The sequence below is a fragment of the Myotis myotis genome, unplaced genomic scaffold (genome assembly GCF_014108235.1).
Source record: "Myotis myotis isolate mMyoMyo1 unplaced genomic scaffold, mMyoMyo1.p scaffold_m19_p_10, whole genome shotgun sequence".
In the NCBI taxonomy this organism is placed as follows: domain Eukaryota; kingdom Metazoa; phylum Chordata; class Mammalia; order Chiroptera; family Vespertilionidae; genus Myotis; species Myotis myotis.
The window spans coordinates 66,425,449-66,448,508 of record NW_023416314.1 but is presented as its reverse complement, the minus strand read 5'-3'; the positions used below and the strand labels follow the sequence as shown (position 1 = coordinate 66,448,508).

The window sequence follows — 23,060 nt, the reverse complement described above, 5'->3', positions numbered from 1 at the left end:
TCTCCGTTTTCTTTGCTTTGAATATTCTCTATTTTCTAAGGGCAACAATTCAAAGCCTTATTATGTGTGAAGGTAGGGGCAATCGGTCTGCTATAACATTAAGTTTCCAAATCATTAAAAATGATGGTAGAGCCGAAACCGGTTTGGCTCAGTGGATAGAGCGTTGGCCTGCGGACTGAAGGGTCCCGGGTTCGATTCCGGTCAAGGGCATGTACCTGGGTTGCAGGGATATCCCCAGTGGGAGATGTGCAGGAGGCAGCTGATCGCCATCAGGCCCAGCCGGCATGGCTCAGTGGTTGAGTGTGGACCTATGAACCAGGAGGTCAGTTTGATTCCCGTTTGGGGCACACACCTGGGTTGCGGGCTCCATCCCCGGTGTGGGGTGTGCAGGAGGTGGGCAATCAATGACTCTCTCTCACCATTGGTGTTTCTAGCTCTTTCTCCCTCTCCCTTCCTCTCTGAAATCAATAAAAAAAATTTTTTTTAATCACCATCAGTGTATGTATATGGAAAAGTATAAAAATCTAGGGAAGTCGTAACCTCAGACAGTTAAGTGGACTGTTTATCTCCCTCCCTGCCCCTCAACTTCTGGCAATTAGATGATGTAAGGAATGCAGAAAAGAAGCAATTGATACAACTTGAAAATAATCAACCAGAATAACTTAATTTAGCTTAAAACCTTTATGGACTTAAATTTTCACTTCAAAACTTGTGTAGTTCTACTATAATCAGTGGGTCTCCTGATCCAGCTCCCAATCCAGTATCTTACATATGCAAAAATATACTGACCTAAATTGGTAATAATGTCGTTGGCATCTCACTTTGTGGGAGTTTTGCAAAAAATGTGACCGTTAAGTATAATTTAAAACAAGCCAGAAAACTTTGTAAGTTTCCAATAAGAATATAGACCAGTGATGGCGAACCTATGACACGCGTGTCAGAGGTGACACACAAACTCATTTTTTTGGTTGATTTTTCTTTGTTATGGCATTTAAATATATAAAATAAATATCAAAAATATAAGTCTTTGTTTTACTATGGTTGCAAATATCAAAAAATTTCTATATGTGACACGGTACAGAGTTAAGTTAGGGTTTTTCAAAATGCTGACACGCTGAGCTCAAAAGGTTCGCCATCACTGATATAGACAATGAATTTTTCTGAACTTGGGGGAAAGGGAGTTTTAAAGTAACAAAAAAAATATTGTAAGTAATTTTTCATTTCAAATCTAAAATCACTGTTAGACAAAAAACACTGAGTTCAGTGACTGTTGTACCCAAGTTGGTTTGCCTGTAAAAGTATCATATATGGTGTACTGAAAGGACATGGAGAAAGGGAGAAAAAGTACCACCTTTTTGAAATCTAAAAGGTTTTCCGTTGCCTCCCCCATCCTTAATCACTACTGTCTCCTCCCCCAATCGGTGTCAAAGGACCAAGAGAAAGAAGACCTCTTCTCTACTTAGTGCTGTCAGCAAATGTTTGCTCAGAACCTCCCTTAGAGTGTACTGTCAAATTGTGACCACCCTTTAAATCAGGTCATATTTTCAGATACCAAACTAGCTCTGGAACTTAAGTGTAATTTTTGATTTAAGGTCCAGTGATGATTAAAAAATCAGTATGTTGAGTAATTTCTGGTTCCAGGAAGGTAACATTATCTGTGTAAAGTCCGTTAAATTCTGTCCTCATCCTTGTTCTAATTTATTTGGGGTCTTCCAATTATGAAGGAGAATGGGAAAGAAAGTCAGCTGGGTAGTTGATGAGTGGAATACTACTACCAACTCTCCCCCCGCCCCCCCACCCGCCTTTCCTTCCCTCCCTCTCCCCACCTCTCCCAAAGCTATTAGAACTAGGCAACAACTAGTTCAATTGGGAGATAAGCCTGCCTTGTAAAATTTTACCTAAGGAGAGAGAGTTGGGAAAGGGCTAGAAAATATTTCTAGTTTCCTAAGAACAGGAAATTATATCCCATAATGTAGAAAAAAAGCCATCACCTTTCTGAAGGCAATTTTTTCATATCTGCACAACAGGCCTCATGCAAGAAGGTTAAAAAGATGCCCACGGAGCACACCCATCCAGCAGTTAGCCCATACCTGTAGCTTTACACCTCCCTCTCTGGACTATGTCTTCACTCTAAAAAACCAAGGAAAGAAAAATAAGTGGGCCATGCCTACAAATCTCATAATCCAGATATGTAATGTATCTTCTTTCCAAAGAAAAGCCCTCTTGGAGCATCATCCCATGCACGGAAAGGTCGAGTCCAGGTCAGGGCATGTGCCCAAGGTTGCGGGTTTGATCCCCAGTTGGGGCACATGTGGGATACAACCGATCAATGTTTCACTTTCATATCTCATATCAATGTCTCTCTCTCTCTCCCCCCCCACCCCCTTTTCCCTCCCTCTTCCTCTCTCTCTCAAGTCAATTTTAAAAAAGCATGTCCTCAGGTGAGGATTAAAAAAAAAAAAAAAAAGAGCCCTGACCAGTTTGGCTCAGTGGATAGAGCGGCGGCCTGCGTACCGAAGCGTCCCAGGTTCAATTCCGGTCAAAGGCACGTACCTTGGTTGTGGGCACATGCCCAGTAGGAGGTGTGCAGGAGGCAGCTGATCGATGTTTCCCTCTCATAGATGTTTCTAACTCTTTATCCCTCTCCCTTCCTCTCTGTAAAAAATTAATAAAATATACATATTTTTAAATTCCTTTCCTCTTTAAAAAAAAAAAAGATTACCTCCCTCTCCCATTTTTAAAAAATTTATTTTTATTGATTTCAGAGAAGGGAGAGGGTGAGAGAGATAGAAACATCAATGATGAGAGAGAATCATTGATAGGCTGCCTCCTTCACATCCCCTACTGGGGATCAAACCTGCATCCTGGGCATGTGCCCTGACCAGGATTGAAACTGTGACCTCCTGGTTTTCATAGATCGATGCTCAACCACTGAACCACGCTGGCTGGGCCCTCTCCCATTTTTAAAGTACACAATACCTTAAAGATTAATTGCATTTAACAAGTTAAAACTAATTTAAAAACACCATCAACTTAAAAGATGGGTAATCAAAGTTCCAAAAGGCTTAAAAGAGCCTTGCCCCCAAATGTCAGACAAATTGTAAAACAATGATTACATCTAAGTCACCAAAACAATCATTTTTAACATCTGCTTTTGGATAGAAAACTACAATAAAGCTAAAGGCTGCACAGTTCTTTTCACAATTAAGGACCGTGCTATTAATGTAGAGAGGCCATGTTATTTCCCCAAAGCAACCTTCCTGAATAGGTGCCAGGCATAAAATTCTTCAAAGGCAACCAAGTCCCTGCCTGTGTAAATGCTTCTCACTAGCCCTGTAAATGCAGGGTGGTGGTGAACCACTGAAACCAAAAAAGTCAGAAGATAAGGAAGTTAATTGAAGGTAAAAGCAAACAGAGTAACCACAAAACCAATTTGTTTTATTTTTAAACATTATCAAACAATCTTGCAAGTAAAGATCGATTCTGTAAAGCTGCCCAAATCCTTACAAACATCATCGACAACTCCTCCAGCTAAATACACAGAGAACTTCTCAAAGTCAACAAGGACGAAGTCTACACTGGAAAGTATAAGAACCCTGAATGTCAAAGCCAGAACCAGAACTGAGACACTGCACTCTACCTACCCTTCCTGAAGACAAAGATGTTCCTTGACAAGCATAAAATCAGAACTGAGGTGGCTTTTTGAACAGTAGAATCGAATAGATTACTACAAATCAAGGAATTAAAGATGCCATAGATGATAAATGTGTGCATCTCAAATTAATAAAATATGGTACTTAAAATTTGTAAATCTTATCTGCAAGTAGGGAGAAATGTCTAGATATTTACAAAGTGATAATAATTATGAGCTAACATTTTTTGAGCATTTATTATATGCTGTGCAGTATCTTGGTGCTTTATATTTAATCCTCATACCTATCCTAACCTTATTGACAGATGAGAAAAGATTCAAAGAAATTAAATAACTGTCAAGATCACCTGAATCCAGGCAATGAAGAGGTTTGGAATATAAAGCCAGATACTTTAGCCCTGGCCAAGTGGTTTACTTGGTTGGAACCATCATACCACACAACGAAAGGTTTCGGTTTCGATCCCCAGTCAGCAACTGATCGTTTCTCTCTCTTTCTCTCTCAAATCAATAAACATACCTTCAGGTGAGGGGAGAGAAAAAAAATGTTCAAAGCCAGACACTTCAAACCTTGGGTGAAAGGAGAACTCAGGTTAAAAACTGTGTACAAGGAAGATCATATCATATACACAAACGAAAGAAAAGACTGTTTAAATGCTGAGGGCCATAAAGTTGACTCTGACCTTTCTTCTAAGACAAATTTTCAAAGTAGATAAATGTAGAAAGTCTCAGTCACATGAGAGATACAATTAAGGGTAGTGAAAATGTCATGCTGTTACTCAGTAGATAAGTGACTCTGAGCAAGTTAATATATCTATTTCAGTGTCAGTTTCCTCACCTATAAAAGAAGATTTAACTACCTACCTCAAAAGGAACCAAAGGGATGACTAGAATTCAAGCCACTGTACAAATTTCTAACTGGAAGAGGAGAGAATGACAGAAAATGACTTGGGAAAATTGTGTTTTTTTTAAATGTCTGTCTGTTACCTGTTAGACTGCCTGCAAAGCCCTTTCTTTTTTGCCTATTATGTGGCTGGTTCAATAGGAAGGAAGGCTGGGCTTACTGCTTTGGAAAATTGCATGTCCTCTTGCTCCCATACTCTAGAAATCCAAGTAACCACATAACAGGATCAACTTCAAAGCTTTCCATACTTATCATATTAGCCAGGTTCATCTCTATGCAAAACTCCACCAGAGAATGGTGCTAAAGTCCAGTACAGTTTGACTGGGGTAGCCAATCTACTTATCTTCCTTAGGAACCTGTAGCAGAGAAATAACAGTTGCCTTCAGATTCTAATCCAAGATCCTGGGCACACACATCACAACTAATGGAGTAGAATCTACCTCAGAAGACTAGTGCATTAAAATAAAGTAAAATATGTAAAAGCACTCAACAATAAATAGGTGGACCCAAGACTGAATGACCAGAGAAAAACTATTCACCAAGTGCTTTGCTAATCTGTAAATGGGGATGACTAAGTGGATTAAGCAGGAAGTAAATTCCTTTCTAGTTCCGTTATTCCCAGAGAATCTCCTTCCACTCTAATAAATTACTCTATGTTGAACAATCTGGGTCCTGTACTGCACCAGGCTTAGTTCTGACTTGTCTTGGTCGACAGGGATAGAACTTAACACTTGCTCTGTGGGGTATACAAAAATCCGTCTTCCCTTGTGACACTGCTCTGTGACTACTATTTCCATGATTCAGGCTTAGGTTTAGGGCTTCTGACTCTTTACTGACTGAGTCATCTATGTGTGTCCTCTCCCTGACCCTAGAAGAAGAGTTTATAAACAGATCTCAGTCTCATCTCCTCCACTGGCCAGTATGCTCATCCTTTCTTTAGTGGCAACAATTTTTTTTCCAGCTTTTAAAAAAAGCTGTGGAAAAACACATACATAAAATTTACCATCTTAACAATGTTTAATACAGTTCAGTATGTCAACATGGTTGTGCGATGTGGCAACAATTTTAAGATCTCGCCTTTTTCATCAAGTTTCTTAATCTGAGAACTGCAGATCTCTTCAAAGTCCATAGATGAGCTTTGAAGAAAGGGGAATTGTAGGTCTATAAACCCATGACCTTTTTTTTTTTTTTTTTTTTTTTTTTTTTTGCGGAAGTGGGTGGAGATGGACATGGGAGATTTCCTGAAGAGAGAATCTAAAATTTTCATCAGATTCTCTAATCCAGGGGTGGGCAAACTTTCTGACTCGAGGGCCACAATGGGTTCTTAAACTGGACCGGAGGGCCGGAACAAAAGCATGGATGGAGTGTTTGTGTGAACTAATATAAATTCAAAGTAAACATCATTACATAAAAGGGTACAGTCTTTTTCTTTTTTAGTTTTATTCATTTCAAACGGGCCGGATCCAGCCCACGGGCCGTAGTTTGCCCACGGTTGCTCTAATCACTTGAGCTTTGATTCTCTCTGCTGCAAAGGAACAAAACAGTATGTTAGACAAAGGCCAGATCTGATGTCATTTGTGTGATCTTGAGTGAGTCACTTTTCCCGGGCTTCCTCATCTATAAAACTGGAATACAGAACTAGATTAATCCAGATTATCACTAAATCATCTAAAAGCACAATACTATTTTCTCCAAACAGATTTCAAACCATTATTTAAGGTCTAGTTCAATTCCCACCACATATGAGATACATGAGAGGAAGGGAGAGGGATAGAGAGTCAGAAACATCGATGGGAGAGAAACATCGATCAGCCGCCTCCCGCACATCTCCCACCGGGGATGTGCCCGCAGCCCAGGTACATGCCCTTGACCGGAATTGAACCCGGGACCCCTCAGTCCGCAGGCCGACGCTCTATCCACTGAGCCAAACCGGTTTCGGCAATAAAATATATTTTTTAAAAAAAGGCAGTGAAGTTGGATGAGGGTGAGAGTTGGCTCTTTGTTTCTCCTTCCTTTCCCTAGGTCATCCCATCTTTTGTATAGTTATATGATCCTTCCACAGACTATATAGGCACCTAAACCAGCCATCTCACCTGATGGAGATTCTATTTTGGAGGTGTTCAGGTTAAGCAGTGAGGGAATGTAAAATACATAGTTTTTAAACCTCTTTTCCTACTTCCTTCTAAAATGCCTATACTCTCAAAGTAATTCTCAAATCCCCATCAAGTATTCACTCTCCTACTATAGCTCTCTATAGGGGGTCGGGGGTGGGTGCAGGAATCTCATCTGTTCTGGCTCCTCCTGTTTCCTTGGCAGCACATTGCTGGATGTAGCAGCAGTAATTTACACATGGTAGCTAAGCTAATATGTAGCTTTCTCTGGGGAGAATTGCTAATTTTTTCATGTATCTTTCTAGTTTGAACCCAGTGTTCTGGCAATATCAAAATTAAATATTTGACTGGTGGCCTCTACCTTCAAGACATGGAACCATGCACAGAAATCACAGGCAGCAAGGACTTCCCATTACGTGGTAGAAGTGGGGGCTCTAAAGACCTACCTACAGGGACTGAGACAAAGCACCTAATCCAAACTTGAGGGCTCAGTCATTACACTTTCCCATGATATTCATGTATCACTTGCTTAAATCTGGCCATGTTTTAAGACCACCATTTCCGCCTTAGTTTCACTGCCCTGCCATAGGCCAAATCCATCTCATCTAGTGAGTCACTACTGCTCCTCTCCAACTGCATTTTGATTTCAGCCCACTTGTGCAGCTCATCAGGGCTGCACCATATGTTAGTACCATGTAGGCAGAATGTGACTAATTTTTTTCTAAAACACTGTCAAGAATTACTTCTAAAATTACTTTATAATCTTGATGTCTCCGAAGAGTCATTTCTGTAATACATAACCCCTGGAAATGACTTTATAATTATTTTTCTGAGTGCTCAAAGGAGATTCTTTTGCATTTTCACTCCCATTTTCAGATGAGGGAATTAAAATGAAGAGAACAAATTAAGTGACCCAGGTTCCATAACCAGCCAGTGAGAGTTTTACTTTCTGGAATCATGGCACTCTGGTAAAATAAGTCCATTTGTAAAGTGCTTTTTTAGAGGGGAAGCTCAAAATAGTATGTTGCTTTTATTGTCTAAAGTGATTACTGAACTTCAAGTATAACAACTTGGAGTTTAAAGGCTAATTATGATGACTAAATGGTCTCATATCCATCTGATAGTTTTAAGAGTAAAAGGACGGAATGAGCCAGGTAACACAAATGTTTTTCTAATTGGTAAAGATCATAAATGAGTGAAACTAACATTTTAAGAGTAAGAGATGACTTGCAGATTCAGCTACCATCACTAATTCCCTTAAAATAAAACAATTTTTTTTAAATTTTAAAAAGAGGGCGGCCCAGCTGGAGTGGCTCAGTAGGTTGAGGATAGTCTAGCACGCCAAGAGATTGCTGATTCAATCCCGGTCGGGGCGTCTACAAAGGGCAGCCATTCAATGTTTCTCTCTCACTCTCTCACACTGATGTTTGTTTTTCCTCTCTCCTTTCCTCTCTCTAAACATGTCCTCCAGTGAGGATTAAAAAAAAAAAAAAGGAGGGGCTGCTCCTGCCTACTCCAGGCAACTTACTTCTGTGGTGATAATGATTGCTAGGCTTGATAATAAAACTTATCTCGGCCTAGCTGGTTCTCAGTGGTTAGAACATTGGCCCTCAAACAGAAGGGTGGAGGGTTCTATTGCGGTCAAGGGCACATACCTCGGCTGCAGGCTTCATCCATGGCCCAGGTCAGGGGTGCCTGGGGGAGGCAGCCAATCAATGTGTCTCTCTCACATTGATGTTTCTCTCTCTGACTCTCCCCCTCCCTTCCACTATATCTAAAAAAATGAAAACAACATCCATTAACAAAAAAAATTTTTTTAATAATAAAACTTATCTCAAGGTTTCTTAAATCTTCCATTTCAGATCATATCTTCATTCTAGTAACTCTTTGGGATGCTAGTTTGACTGCCATTGCATTGAGACCTTTTTGATCACTAATAATATTCTTCAGGATAATATCCCTTGCTAAACATTTTTAAAAGATCTTAAGTATCTTATCAATACTGAAAACTGCACATGCCCTTTGAATCCAGCAATTCCAGTTCTAGAAATATATCCCTCAAGTAGGTGATGTACACAGGGTCATTTGTAAGAATACTATTTATAATAGCAAAAACTGGGAACATACAGTATAAGTATCATTTGGATGCTGGTTAAATAAATTACAGTATAGCAATGCAACAGAATACTGCAGCTATTAAAGAGAATAAGAAAGGCAGTTCCAACCTCTATTAAGGATTGATCAGAAGGATATCCTATATAATAAAACCCTAATATGCAAATCAACCGAATGGCAGAACTACAGGTCGCTATGATGAGCACTGAACACCAGGGGGCAGATGCTCAGTGCAAGAGCTGCCCCCAGCCCACAGGCCAGCCAAGGAAGGTACCACTGGTCGCTCCATGGTCGCCCTGCAGAGGGAGGCAACCGGTGGCAGTGGTGGGGGGCGGGGCTGGCGAGCAGGTGGCTCCAAGCCAGCCAAGGTGGCCAATTGCCCTGCCGGTCGCCCCACAGATCAGTCCTGATCACCGGCCAGACCTAGGGACCCTACCTGTGCACGAATTTCATGCACCAGGCCTCTAGTCCTATCTAATAAAGAGGTAATATGCAAATTGACCATCACTCCAACACACAAGATGGCCGCCCCCATGTGCACACAGGATGGCCACCACAAGATGGCCGGCAGGGGAGGGCAGTTAGGGGTGACCAGGCCTGCAGGGGAGGGCAGTTGGGAGTGACCAGGCTGGCAAGGAAGGGCAGTTAGGGGTGACCAGGCTGGCAAGACAGGGAAGTTAGGGGTGACCGGGCCAGCAGGGGAGGACAGTTAGGGGTAACCAGGCCTGCGGGGGAGGGCAGTTATGGGCAATCGGGCAAGCAGGGGAGGGCAGTTAGGGGCATCCAGGCTGGCAAGGGAGGGAAGTTAGGGATGACCGGGCCAGCAGGGAAGGGCAGTTGGGGGCAACCAGGACTGCAGGGGAGGACAGTTAGAGGCGACCAGGCCTGCAGGGGAGGAGTTAGGCATCAATCAGGCTGTCAGGGGAGTGGTTAGAGGGTGATCAGGCTGGCAGGCAGAAATGATTAGGGCAATCAGGCAGGTAGGCAGGCAGGTAAGCAGTTGGGAGCCAGCAGTCCTGGATTGTGAGAGGGATGTCGACCTCCCATTGGGATCGGGCCTAAATGGGCAGTCAGACATCCCTCGAGGTGTCCTAGATTGGAGAGGGTGCACACTGAGTTGAGGGACCAACCCCCACCCCCATGCACAAATTTAGTGCACTGGGCCTCTATTATTTATATAAGAAAGGAATTACACATTGTACATAAACAGAACACTGGAAGGATAAAGAAAAAACTGCTAACAAAGCTGCAAATGTGGAATACTGACTGAATTATTTACAAAGTGATGTTACCTATTCTACAGTAAATTTTTATTGTTAATCCTCATCTGAGGATATTTTCCCAATGATTTTTAGAGAGTGGAAGGGAGGGGCAGAGCCAGAGAGAGAGAAACATTGATGTGAGAGAGACACATCAATTGGTTGCCTCCCACACGAGCCCCAACCAGGGCCAGGGATCAAACCTGCAACCAAGGTATATGCTTTTGACTAGAATCTAACCTGAGACCCTTTAGTCCGCGGGCTGATGCTCTATCCACTGAGAAAAACCAGCTAGGGCCATTCTACAGAAAAATTTTAAAAGAAAACTCTTGAAACTATGAGGGACAAAGTAAAGAAAAAGCGCAACCCATGCTGTTCCAAAGAGTACTTTTGTTTCCTGCTTTGCCTGAAACGTTTGTGTGGAAACAGCCACTGTCCAGGTGAACTCGCAGTGTACCACAAGTGAGCTGGGTAGTTATACTACACTGTTTGAAATTACCCCAGCAACTCCACTGATATTAAGGCTGGCCTATTTACAAAGTTTGGAGCCATTTTCAATCACTCAGCTGTACATCTATGTGTACATTTTCTTCAATCAACCTTTTCTACCAGGGAAAGTGCACCAATAGCTGAATTCCAGTAAAGAAGACAAGGGACAGGGTGAGATAATATGTCAAAACAAGTTCTATAAATACAGCTTCTGGCCTAGTATCTCACAAAGGAATCAAACAGCTTCAAGCTTAAAAAGAAAAATCATAGTTCTGCAATATCTTACTTGAAGGCTCTAGAGAACAGAAGAGGCCAGGGATCTGGAATCTTGTTTCTCACAATATATCTTGTCTCCCTCTCACTAATCTCAGAGGGAGGTTAAGATCAAATTGTAGATATCATTCCAGGTCAGCATCTTCCCACCTCTTCCCTTATCTTAGCCCCCAACTATCCAACTCATCAATATCCTTCACTGAGCTCACTCCACCTGTTAGGCAGATATGCCCAATACATACAACATATAACAGCCCTTCCACAGCACCTAGCATCTAACTTGTATCATCTCTAAAACCATTGACCAAGTAGCCAAGAACCCTGCCTGTACCATCTGCCCCAACCTCACCCCAAGCACATGGGCACTCAAGCAGGATGCTTCCATATGGCCCTGTCTCAGGAGATTTATCCTGTTTTGTTGACAAGCGGGAAACTTTATTCAATCTTTACTGTTCTTAATATTATATCCTACAAAACTAGAAAAGACTTCTTTCTATGGAAATGATTTCTGGGACTGTTAGGTTATATGCCAAAAAGTACAAAAATTACTTTTGCTTCAGCCAGTCAGAGACTATGTTCAGGCTAGCCCTAGGGCAAATTCTAAATATCTTTAATACTATCACTTTTTTTAAAAAGTTACTTCAATTATCGTGCTTTCATTACTCTCAAATTGTGCTCCTAAAAGCACTTCTGACCTTTAAACACGCATTTATATGATCTGTCACCGCCTTCAAATCACTCCTAAAAAAAAAACCAAAAAAAAACTTGTTCCACAAAATTAAACTTGTCAGTGTTTTGATTTCATTTTTATGAAAACAAGCTCTTTAGCCCTAGCCAGTTTTGCTCAGTGGGTAGAGCACCGGCCAGCAAACCAAAGGATCCTGGGTTCAATTCCAGTCACGGGCACATACCTCGGTTGCAGGCTCCTCCCCAGTCTAGGTCCTGGTTGGGGCTTGTGCAGGAGGCAACCAATCAATGTGTTTCTTTCACATTGATATTTCTCTCTGTCTTTCCCTCTCTCTTCCACTCTCTCTAAAAATCAATGGAAAAATATCCTCAGGTGAAGATTTAAAAAAATAGCTCTTTATAAAATGGGAATCAAAAACACATGTAGAGAACATCCACTATAAACCCAGAACTAGACAGTACAAAAAAAAGGCCCAATCCCTGTCTTTAATGAATTTGTAAGTCTTATTCAGAAGACAAAACTTACACCACAAACAAAAAACATTGCATAGCATATACCCAAGGAAAGCATATCTGCCATCAATTTGAGAGAGACACTAAAAAATATCTCAGGAGAACTGGTTCTTATTTCCTATCTAAATCACGCTTTTGTGCTATTCAATCATACTAAGATAGAATATCATTTTTGCTATCCTCCAATGAAATTACCCCCAGCCTATCATAATTCTCCCATCATCATTTCTCTGAACAGACCTCCCTGTTATCCTATTCACACAGATCTAGTTAATGGGTTAGGCAAAACTTGCCAGTGCTCCTTCATGCTTCTGCTATTAGGGCTTCTCTTGAGAATGTGTAGTGCAGGGAACAAGAGTTAAGGAAGAAAAACCAAGATGATGGCATAGGTAAACACCGGAGATTGCTGCTTAGCACAACCACTTCAAAAATACAACTAAAAGACTGAATGAACATCATCCAGAACCACAGGAAAGCTGGCTGAGTGTAAATTCTACAAGTAGAAGGAAAGAGAAAAGCATACTGAGACTCAGAGGAGGTGCGGTGCGGAAGTAAAGTACAGAGGTACGGAGGCGCATGCAGGAGAGGGCTGGTGGCTGAGGACACGGTTGTCTTTTTCAATTGGGAGGGAGTCTCAAGCTTTGAGCTCCAGTTCCGGGTGAGTCTCTGGGGACCCAGACTCATACAGGAGAAACTGGACTGTCTGGCATCGGTCAGAACTCGAGGGCAGCTTTCTCTTGGAGGTGCTTGCAGCGATTGCCAGGACACTGAGAAGCGGGGCCTCTGAGGGCAGCCATAGCTGCTTGCTCCGCCCTGTTGATCCCCTGGGACCCCGCCCCGCCCAAGCTGTGCACGGGGCTTTTGCATATAAAAGGCCTGGCCCTTTGCAATCTGAAAATTACCTAACAAGCTGCAGCTGGCCCAAGGTCCTTCACAGCTGGCTCCTGCTAAGTAGCCTCAGGCAGAGGCTAGATTAGCACCTCCTTAGAGATCCAGGAGCCAGTGTGCCCGGTGGTCAGAGTGGGACCATCCAGATTGCAGCTCCTCAGATCCATAAAGGACACACTCAGGGGGCAGACTCAGTGAGCACCAAAGCCCCACTGAAGCAAGTCTTGCCCCAAAAGGGTGTCTCCAGCACAGAAGTTCTCCCACTGCAGACACAGCTGATTCTCACAGCCAACTGGCCTGGAGGTCAATTCCGCCCAGTGATACCTACAACAATCAAGGCTTAACTACAACAAGACTGTGCACACAGCCCACAAGGAGGTGCACCAAGAGTGTCCTCCTCAGGTAATTGGGGAGGCTGAGCCACTGGGCCCTATAGGACACCTAGCACACAAAACCACTCGACCAACACAGGGAAGCATAAAAAATGCAGAGACAAAGAAACAGGTCACAAATGACAGAAATGGAGGAAAGCAAATGAGTGGATATAGAGTTCAAAACCACGTTTCTAAGTTTTTTCAAGAATTTTATGGAAACCGCCGATAAATTTAGTAAGACCTACAAAAAGACTGGTGAGACTGCCGATAAATGTAGTGAGACCCTCAAGAAATCTAGTGAGACCCTCAAAGTTATGATAAAGGACCAACTAGAAATTAAGCATACACTGACTGAAATAAAGGATATTATGCAGAGTTCCAACAGCAGACTAGAGGAGCGCAAGAATCAAGTCAAAGAGTTGAAATACAAAGAAGCAAAAAACACCCAACCGGAAAAGCAAAATGAAAAAAGAATCCAAAAATACGAAGATAGTGTAAGGAGCCTCTGGCACAGCTTCAAGCATACCAACATCCGAATTATAGGGGTGCCAGAAGAAGAGAGAGAGCAAGATATTGAAAACCTATTTGAAGAAATAATGACAGAAAACTTCCCCTACCTGGTGAAAGAAATAGACTTACAAGTCCAGGAAGCGCAGAGAACCCCCAACAAAAGGAATCCAAAGAGGACCACACCAAGACACATCATAATTAAAATGCCAAGAGCAAAAGACAAAGAGAGAATCTTAAAAGCAGCAAGAGAAAGACAGTCAGTTACCTACAAGGGAGTACCCATACAACTGTCAGCTGATTTCTCAACAGAAACTCTGCAGGCCAGAAGGGAGTAGCAAGAAATATTCAAAGTGATGAATGCCAAGAACCTACAACCAAGATTACTTTATCCAGCAAAGCTATCATTCAGAATTGAAGGTCAGATAAAGAGCTTCACAGATAAGGAAAAGCTAAAGGAGTTCACCACCAAACCAGTATTATATGAAATGATGAAAGGTATCCTTTAAGAAGAGGAAGAAGAAGAAAAAGGTAAAGATACAAATTATGAACAACACACATCTATCAACAAGTGAATCTAAAAATCAATGAATAAATAATCCGGTGAACAGAATAAACTGGTGATTATAATAAAATCAGGGACATAGAAAGGGAGCGGGCTGACTATTCTTGGGGGGGGGAAGGGGTGTGGGGGATGTGGGAAGAGACTGGACAAAAATCGTGCACCTATGGATGAGGTCGGGGGAGGGGGTAAGGGCAGAGGGTGAGGTGGGAACTGGGTGGAGGGGAGCTATGGGGGGAAAAAAAGAGGAACACTGTAATAATCTGAACAATAAAGATTTAATTTTAAAAAAAAAGTTAAGGAAGCTAAAATTCTGCTTTAATATCTTCAGTAATAGTCCGGCACTAGCAGAGATAAACTAGTAATTTCAGGGATGCTCATGGACTTGTTATTTACCTTGCAGCTCTTTATCATCAATAAATGAATTTGATAGTGACCTGCAAAACCAAAGTCATATAGTCATTTTCATAAGGAAATTCTAAAACAAAACTGGGTTAGACTGATTCATGATTCAATAATACTATCTAATAAAAGGTAATATGCAAATTAACCATCGCTCCATCACAAAGATGGCGGATGCCCAGTCCTCTCAGCCCTGCCAGAGTCCCCCAGTTCGGGGGGGAGGGGGGGTGGCTGCTGAGAGGGGGTGGCTGCTGAGAGCGGGCAGCTTGAGTGGACTGGGGGAATGCTTGCCTCATCGCTGTGGCAACGAGGCAAGCGGTCCACCCCGGCCACAGAGGGCCTCTGGGCAGCAGGCACGAAGCAGCTGGCGGGGACACTTGCATCCTTGCAGGCTGGGCTGAGGAGGACCACCCCCGCCCCCGCACAAATTTCGTGCACCGGGCCTCCAGTCCTAAATAATATTCCAAATGTTATGATAAATGTATACTGTCAGACTGCAATATACCTACCCTACCAGTCAGATTCTAGTCACACTGCTTTCTAATCCCAGTTTTGCCAATTACTAGCCAGGTAACTTTGGGTAAGTTGTTTAACTTCTTTATACTTGTTTCCTCATCTGTAAAGTGGTTATAGTTATAGATCTGCCTTTCAGGACATTTATTAGAATTAAGGGATTTACATAGCATTTAGACAGTACCTGGCACATGAAAGTTCAATAAATATTTCCTATCATTATTCCAGGTACTAAGGTTGGTGCTTATGGTGAGACAGAATGAGTCCCAAAAAGTTTTATTCTTTGACAAGATGATTAATAAAGATATTATGCCCTTCTTGGCAACTCTTAGTACCCATCTGGCATGGCTCAGTGGTTGAGCATCAATCTATGCACCAGGAGGTCACGGTTTGATTCCCGGTCAGGGCACATGCCCAAGTTGCAGGCTCAATCTCCAGTGTGGTGCGTGTAGGAGGCAGCCCATCAATGATTCTCTCTCATCATTGATACTTCTCTCTCTCTCTTCCTCCTCCCTCCCTCCCTCCCTCCCTCCCTCCCTCCCTCCCCTTCTCCCTCCCTAAAAATCAATAAAAATATACATATCTTAAAAAAATAAAAGGAAACGTGGAATAGAGATGTGCTAGTTACAGTGTCCTTTACTGAGGTTGAGTTATAATATCAAAGAGTTGTCACTGAGCTTAATCTCCAGTGACATCCCCTACAAAGAGTATATAGTGATCCATGGTAAAAATGGGAAAACATTAGTAGGATGGTAAAATGAGATGGGTACCAAGAGTTTCCAAGAAGGGGAAGATGAAGCCTATTTAATACCACACTCAACAGAAAGTCATTTAATACACAGAACCCAGGAGAGACTCAGCACCAGGTCCTAGGCCCTAAACAAACACATGTGCCCAAGGGGCAAAACTGATTCCTAAGTGATTCAGAGTCAGAATACATCAGCAAAATAGCAGGGACCTCTGCAACCATACCACAGCCACAGGAAGGAGCTGCCTCAGTGAACATGTTTCTCTAACATTTGAAGTCCTTTTCTCTCCTCACCCGCCACAGTTACAAATATGTGCAGAGAACTTCTCATCCCTACTCAGCTAACAAATTCTATTCCCAAGTCTGTATGCTTATGACTCATAGGGGGTGGGGGAGGGGAGTAAAGTATAAAACAAACTTGAATTTAGACTTAAGTTGACTAAGAGTGAGGAATTCATTTCTATCTAATCAGAATATCTCGTAACAAATCAAGAAAGTAGCCTTTAAAAATATAGTAACAAACTCAAGACGGTTTGGAAATAGCCTGAAATCTGTCTACATGTCACGTCCCCTACTATTCCTTAAATAGACATGACACCAAAACACATTGCAAGCCCTCTGTGTAAGGCCCACCATTACAAAGCGGTCTGCATCAGTACAAAGATAGCACAGGCCAAAGCAACAGGGTGTTTCCCACAGTTTCTGTCCCAGCAAATGGTCAAGTTAAGAGGCTTCAGCCCCTACTACACAAAATCATTTCTTTCTTTCTTTTTTTTAATATATTTTATTGATATTTTACAGAGAAGAAGGGAGAGGGATAGAGAGTTAGAAACATCAATGAGAAAGATCGATCAGCTGCCTCCTGCACGCCTCCCACTGGGGATGTGCCCGCAACCAGGGTACATGCCCTTGACCGGAATCGAACCCAGGACCCTTGAGTCCGCAGGCCGACGCTCTATCCACTGAGCCAAACCGGTTCAGCACAAAATCATTTCTTAAGGGTGCAGAGGTGTCTCAGCCTTTTCTGCTCAAACCTACATCAGGAAATTTGTATGCTAAGAAAGGAATTCATTTCCATCCCCGGAGAACTGACCTTTGTGATCAGTAGGAGAAAAAAAAGGAAAAAATACCACACACACTACTATTTTAATGAGATAAGTTTCTAAGAGAGAACCCAAAGACCATTTCTGACACTGTATTTTACCAACTTGGCATCCTCTCTCTAAAACATATTTTGTTAAATAATACAAATCTTGCCTCCTCACCCCATCTCAGAAATTCTGAAACATTCTCTATAATTTATAATTGCCAAAACAAAACAAAGCCAAACAAGTCACCTCTTTAACTTGAAAATCTGAGTCCTCCACAGAAATGTACACAGACAGACAGATGGACGCATGCAAGAACACAGACTTCGAGCCCTGGCTGAGCCCTGAGCAGGCCTGAGCCAGTATGGGTGCACAGGGCAGCCACACAGGCCTAGCTAGTGGGCTGCGCCTGCTGTTGCCGTACAAATATAGAAACCTGAAAAGTGGAACAGGAGCTTTAGCAGAACAGATTTTGCTCCGTGCTCAGAGAGGGAGGAGCAGAAGACCAGAACAGCTTTACCCATACATGGTTGCTGAAAGGGGGCATTAGTGAAAGCCCAATCATCTCACACACATGCACTCTGTTCACATGCTCCAGACAAAAAACAGAACCATGCAGGCTGGTACTTGAAGGAAGGTTTGAGAGATTGTATTTCAATCAAGGAACTTCCCAATAATTTCAGTCACTTACACCAAGAATCCCTCAGGCCAGGGAAACAGAAAAGACATTGTAAAAACTTTACTGGGTCAGATTCTTACCAGCTCAGCAGTATATGTGAGGCTTAATTTATCATTTAAAATCTGAAATTTAACACAAAGAAAAGATACTGGTATTTCCCATATTTGTGAATGAGCTTAATCTTTACGGACCACTTACTGTTTTCAGAAAGAAGGTCTCACTCCAATTTTCAGACTATATTTTGGGCTCTCTTTTTTCTGGTAAGAAGTAGTTAAAACAATTTCTGATATAATATAATATTAAAAATGTATTTCCCAGGATGCAGGCTTATAAAATGTACTTATATTCCCAAAATTACTTTGCTTGGAACAATTCATTCAGATTTATCTCAATGTGAAATATATGAAAAGCCTAATTTCTGATCAGAGTGAACGCTCCAAAGATAAACACATGGCTTTGCCCTGGTCAGTGTGGCTCAGTTGGTTGAGTGTAATCCCATTTCATGTTCGATTCCTAGATTACAGAGTACATGTCCAGATTCTGAGTTCGATCCCCAGTAGGGGGCGTGCAGGAGATAGCCAACTGATATTTCTCTCTCTCCTGCCCTCTTCCTTCCTCTCTCTAAAAATCAACTAAAAAAAATTTTTTTAATACACGGCTGAGCCCTAGGTGGTTTGGCTCAGTGGTTAGAGTGTCGGCCTGTGGACTGAAGGGTCCCAGTTCGATTCCAGTCAAAGGCACATGCCCAGGTTGCAGGCTCGATCCCCAGTAGGGGGCATGCAGAAGGCAGCAGATCAATAATTTTCTCTCATCATTGATGTTTCTATTTCTCTCCCTCTCCCTTCCTCTCTCTGAAATCTATACGAATAAAAGGGTAATATGCTAATTAGAGCGAACATCCATCCATACAAAGCCACAGCGGCTGTGAGGGCCTAGGGCAGGCGCTGTGTGGGAGAGGCAGGCCGCAGCTCAGGCTGCTGTGGTGGCTGCAAGGAACCAGGCTCAGACAGCCGCAGCGGCAAGCAGGCAGTAGCAGCAGCTGCAGCAGGGTGATGGGGGCTGCGCCTTCCCCTGATTGGCCAGGGTGCCTCCCGCAGAGGGAGGCCAGACTGTGGCTTAGGTGGGGGCAAGGCAGAGGCAGTTAGGGGCAATCAGGCCAGGAGGGGGGCAAGGTAGGGGCTATCAGGCCCGCAGGCAGGCGAGCGGTTAGAAGCCAGCAGTCCTGGATTGCAAGAGGGATGTCCGACAGTCAGACATCCCCCAAGGGGTTCCAGACTGGAGAGGGTGCAGGCCAGGCTGAGGGACCCCCCGCCCTCAGGCATTAATTTCGTGCACTAGGCCTCTAGTCAAATATTAAAAAAAAGAAACGCACAGCTGAATGGATCAAATGATTCTGTGCTTTAGCTCTTAGTGAATCAACCAAGTACTTCACACTGTCTATATATTTATCTATTCAGTATTATATGGGCTATAGAACAAATATACACCATACTATCAATTAACCCCAATACTTACTAGTATAACCTAGTTCTTGGATAACAGGAGATAATAAAGGCTGATAGTATATGACTAGAACTAAAACGTGGAGTACAAACTATAAATGCTATGCAAACAGAAAGACTGAGGACAGACATGCCTACACCCTCCAGGGGTTCTACTTACCAGCACACTCACTAAGAGAACCTACAGTTATCTTAAGAGGCCCAGTGCACGAAATTCATGCATGGATAGGGTCCCTAGGCCTGGTTGGCAATCAGAACCAATTGGAGCCTTCTGGCTGCCGGCCAGGGGCCTTCCTTCATTCCGCGCTGCCCCCTGGTGGTCAGCACATGTCATAGCAAGCGATCGTCATAGCGAGCAATCAAACTCCCAAGGGGACAATTTGCATATTAGGCATATATATATATATATATATATATATATATATATATATATATATATATATAATGTGAGGATATAGGATTTGGACTACATTTCTAAGGTCCCTCCATTCCTGAAATTTCTTTAGCACAGCAGTTCTCAACCTGTGGGTCGCGACCCCTTTGGCAGTCGATCGACCCTTTCACAGGGGTCGCCTAAGACCATCCTGCATATCAAATATTTACATTACAATTCATAACGGTAGCAACATTACAGTTATGAAGTAGCAATGAAAATAATTTTATGGTTGGGTCACAACAGGAGGAACTGTATTTAAAGGGCCAGAAGGTTGAGAACCACTGCGTTTAGCACATAATTTAAAAATGTAAAGTAGCCGAAACCGGTTTGGCTCAGTGGATAGAGCGTCAGCCTGCGGACTGAAGGGTCCCAGGTTCGATTCCGGTCAAGGGCATGTACCTGGGTTGCGGGCACATCCCCAGTAGGAGATGTGCAGGAGGCAGCTGATCGATGTTTCTCTCTCATCGATGTTTCTAACTATCTATCTCTCTCCCTTCCTCCCTGTAAAAAATCAATAAAATATTTAAAAAAAAAAAAAAAAAAAAAAAAAAAAATGTAAAGTAACTTAAACCTAAAATGTTTCACAGTAGTATGAAATTAATATCACACTGTTCATGGAGACAAAACTAGTTCTTTTCCCCAACCAAAGAGAAAGCGTATCCTAAAGAAAGATACAAATACAATCAGCATCCACTCTAACATCTCTAACTTTCAGGAAAATATTCTTTCATCTCAGAAACCTCTCCCTAGTACCACTATTTAGAGAAAAACAAGTACCTGCCATGGAGAAACAAAATGGAGGAACTAAAAAATGTTGATGCTGATGTACTCTGAGATCCTCAATTACAAAACACTGCTAAGTCATCCAGTCATGAAGTGAGCTCCACAGAAAAGAGCACTGCCCAGCTCCTTTCCATCACTGAGTTGTCTGAAGTACATGTGTACACAATCCCAAGTTTATGGGGCATAAATACACAAATATACTAGGTAGCCCTCCAACAACACACAATCCCTAAAACTTAAAGAAAATCCTTAAGATTTTACTGGTCCACCATAATTATTTACTTTAATACATTTTATTAGCAAATTAAACATTTGAAATTTTCTCTTTGCCCCTTATAGGTAATATAGCGGTAATGAACAAAAGATGCTCAATGATAGCACATACCTATATCTCCTAGTGCAAGGCAGAGCCCCATCCATACCGTTTGATATACTGAAAAGAACACAGCAGGATTCCTACAATAGTGGCACTTTCATGTCCCAGAAAACACAGGCATACAAGTGTTCAACATTTTATTAAAAACCTCTTAACTGTGTATATGACTTATATGCTTTAATTTTTCTGAGCAGCCCTGTTACAGCAACTTTGATTCTTCAAAGAGTAGCTTAATGTGAATTGATATGCTATTTTGGTGAGTTAAGATCACAGCTTTAATTACCTGTTATGAACTTTATTAAGGTTACTTAAATGGCCCAGATGGTGTTGCTCAGTGGTTGAGTGTCGACCCCTTGCTAATAAGTCAACAATTGGATTCCCAGTCAGGGCACATGTCCAGGTTTGTGGGCTTAATTCCCAGTGGGGGGCTTGCAGGAGGCAGCCGATCAATGTTGATATTTCTCTCTCATCACTGTTTCTGACTCTCCCTTTCTCTGAAATCAATAAACATTTTAAAAAATAATAAGAATGTATTCCAGTATTGGCCAGTGTGTTAAGTGGTTAGTATCTGCCCGAGCACCAAGGGGTTGAGGGTTTGATTCCCAGTCAAGGGCATGTACCTGGGTTGCAGGTTCAATCCCCAGCCCTGGTCAGGGCCCATGTGGGAGGCAACCGATATATTTGTCTCTCTCGCATTGATGTTTCTCTATCTATCTCTCTCTCCCCCCCTTCCCTGCCTCCCTTCCACTCACTCTAAAAATCAACAGAAAAAATATCTTCCAGTGGGGATTAACAAAAAATAAAATAAAAAATAATGTATTGATTCAAACTAAACCTAATTTTTTTTTTGTTTCTTAAATATATATTTTTTTAAATATATTTTTATTGATTTCAGAGAAAGGGAGAGGGAAAGATAGAAACATCAATGCTGAGAGAGAATCATTGATCAGCTGCCTCCTGCATGCCCTCCACTGGGGATCAAGCCTACAACCTGGGCCTTCACCCTAAGTTGGAATCAAACCATGACCTCCTGGTTCATAGGTTGATGCTCAACCACTGAGCCATGCCAGCTGGGCTAACCTGAATTGTTTTTAGATGACAAATATCACAATGCTTTTTTCTTTTTCTTTTTTTTTTAAATATATTTTATTGATTTTTTACAGAGAGGAAGGGAGAAAGATAGAGAGTTAGAAACATCGATGAGAGAGAAACATCGATCAGCTGCCTCCTGCACATCTCCCACTGGGGATGTGCCCGCAACCCAGGTACATGCTCTTGACCGGAATCGAACCTGGGACCCTTCAGTCCGCAAGCCGATGCTCTATCCACTGAGCCAAACCGGTTTCGGCACAATGCTTTTTTCAAAAAAGTTTTGAGCCCTGGCCAGTTTGGCTCAGTGGATGGGGTGTTGGCCTGCAGACTGAGGGGTCCCAGGTTCAATTCCCGTCAGGGTCATGTGCCTTGGTTGTGGTCACATCCCCAGTGGGGAGTGTGCAGGAGGCAGCTGATCGGTGTTTCTCTCTCATCGATGTTTCTAGCTCTCTATCCTTCTCCCTTCCTCTCTGTAAAAAGTCAATAAAACATATTTAAGAAAAAGTTTTGAAGCCATTTTACCACCACTACAAGCTCTTCTCAGAGGGCTTACAGGAGAGAATAATTCCTTAGATGTGCTTAGAGATAATCCACTAGGATAATCCCTCTCTTTCCAGGTGCACTTTTTTGTTAAATTTACAGCTTCCAGTTTCCTACTTCTAATCCTATCATATAGCAAAGAGAGTAAGTAACAGGAGACAGGTACACAGGGGAAAAAAACTAGAGCACGGAAGATAAGAATGAAGAAGACTGATAATAGACAAAGAAGCTACCCATCCAGATAGCAAGAGGGGATATTATAAAAATGGCCACTGCCTAATATCTCAATTTGTAAAAAGTACGTTAGATAGCAAAAAACGAGCTTTCCTCTAGGACAGCAGTTGCCAACCTGTGGTCCACAGACCACTGGTGGTACACGAGGTCCAAAAGATTGGCGACCGCTGCTCTAGGACAACAAAAGAAAAAAAAAAGTGTCTGCTACTGAACCATTTAAGCCTAAAACTTTTAGGTTCTCATGGCAACCTAAGTCATCATACTGCACATACTGTATATAAAACACATATTTAGAGGCTTAACTAGTAAACTCAAAATGTGACATATGTGCAATGT

General features: G+C 42.3%; 1 protein-coding gene across 11 annotated transcripts in view; it reads right to left on the bottom strand.

Moving 5' to 3' along the window:
* CELF1 (CUGBP Elav-like family member 1) overlaps positions 1 to 23,060 on the bottom strand; it is a 78,333-nt gene that overhangs the window by 37,341 nt on the left and 17,932 nt on the right. For 4 of the 11 annotated variants that reach the window (XM_036325905.1, XM_036325899.1, XM_036325902.1 and 1 more), the window contains exon 2: positions 2,091 to 2,130. The exons of 2 other annotated variants lie outside the window; for them this stretch is intronic. The gene's annotated coding sequence lies outside the window, so the exon portion shown is untranslated. Of the gene's footprint in view, positions 1 to 2,090; positions 2,131 to 4,169; positions 4,195 to 4,636; positions 4,658 to 4,801; positions 4,910 to 14,727; positions 14,766 to 23,060 lie in introns of those variants that run through there. 5 more of the 11 variants (XM_036325895.1, XM_036325903.1, XM_036325896.1 and 2 more) reach the window with 4 other exon arrangements.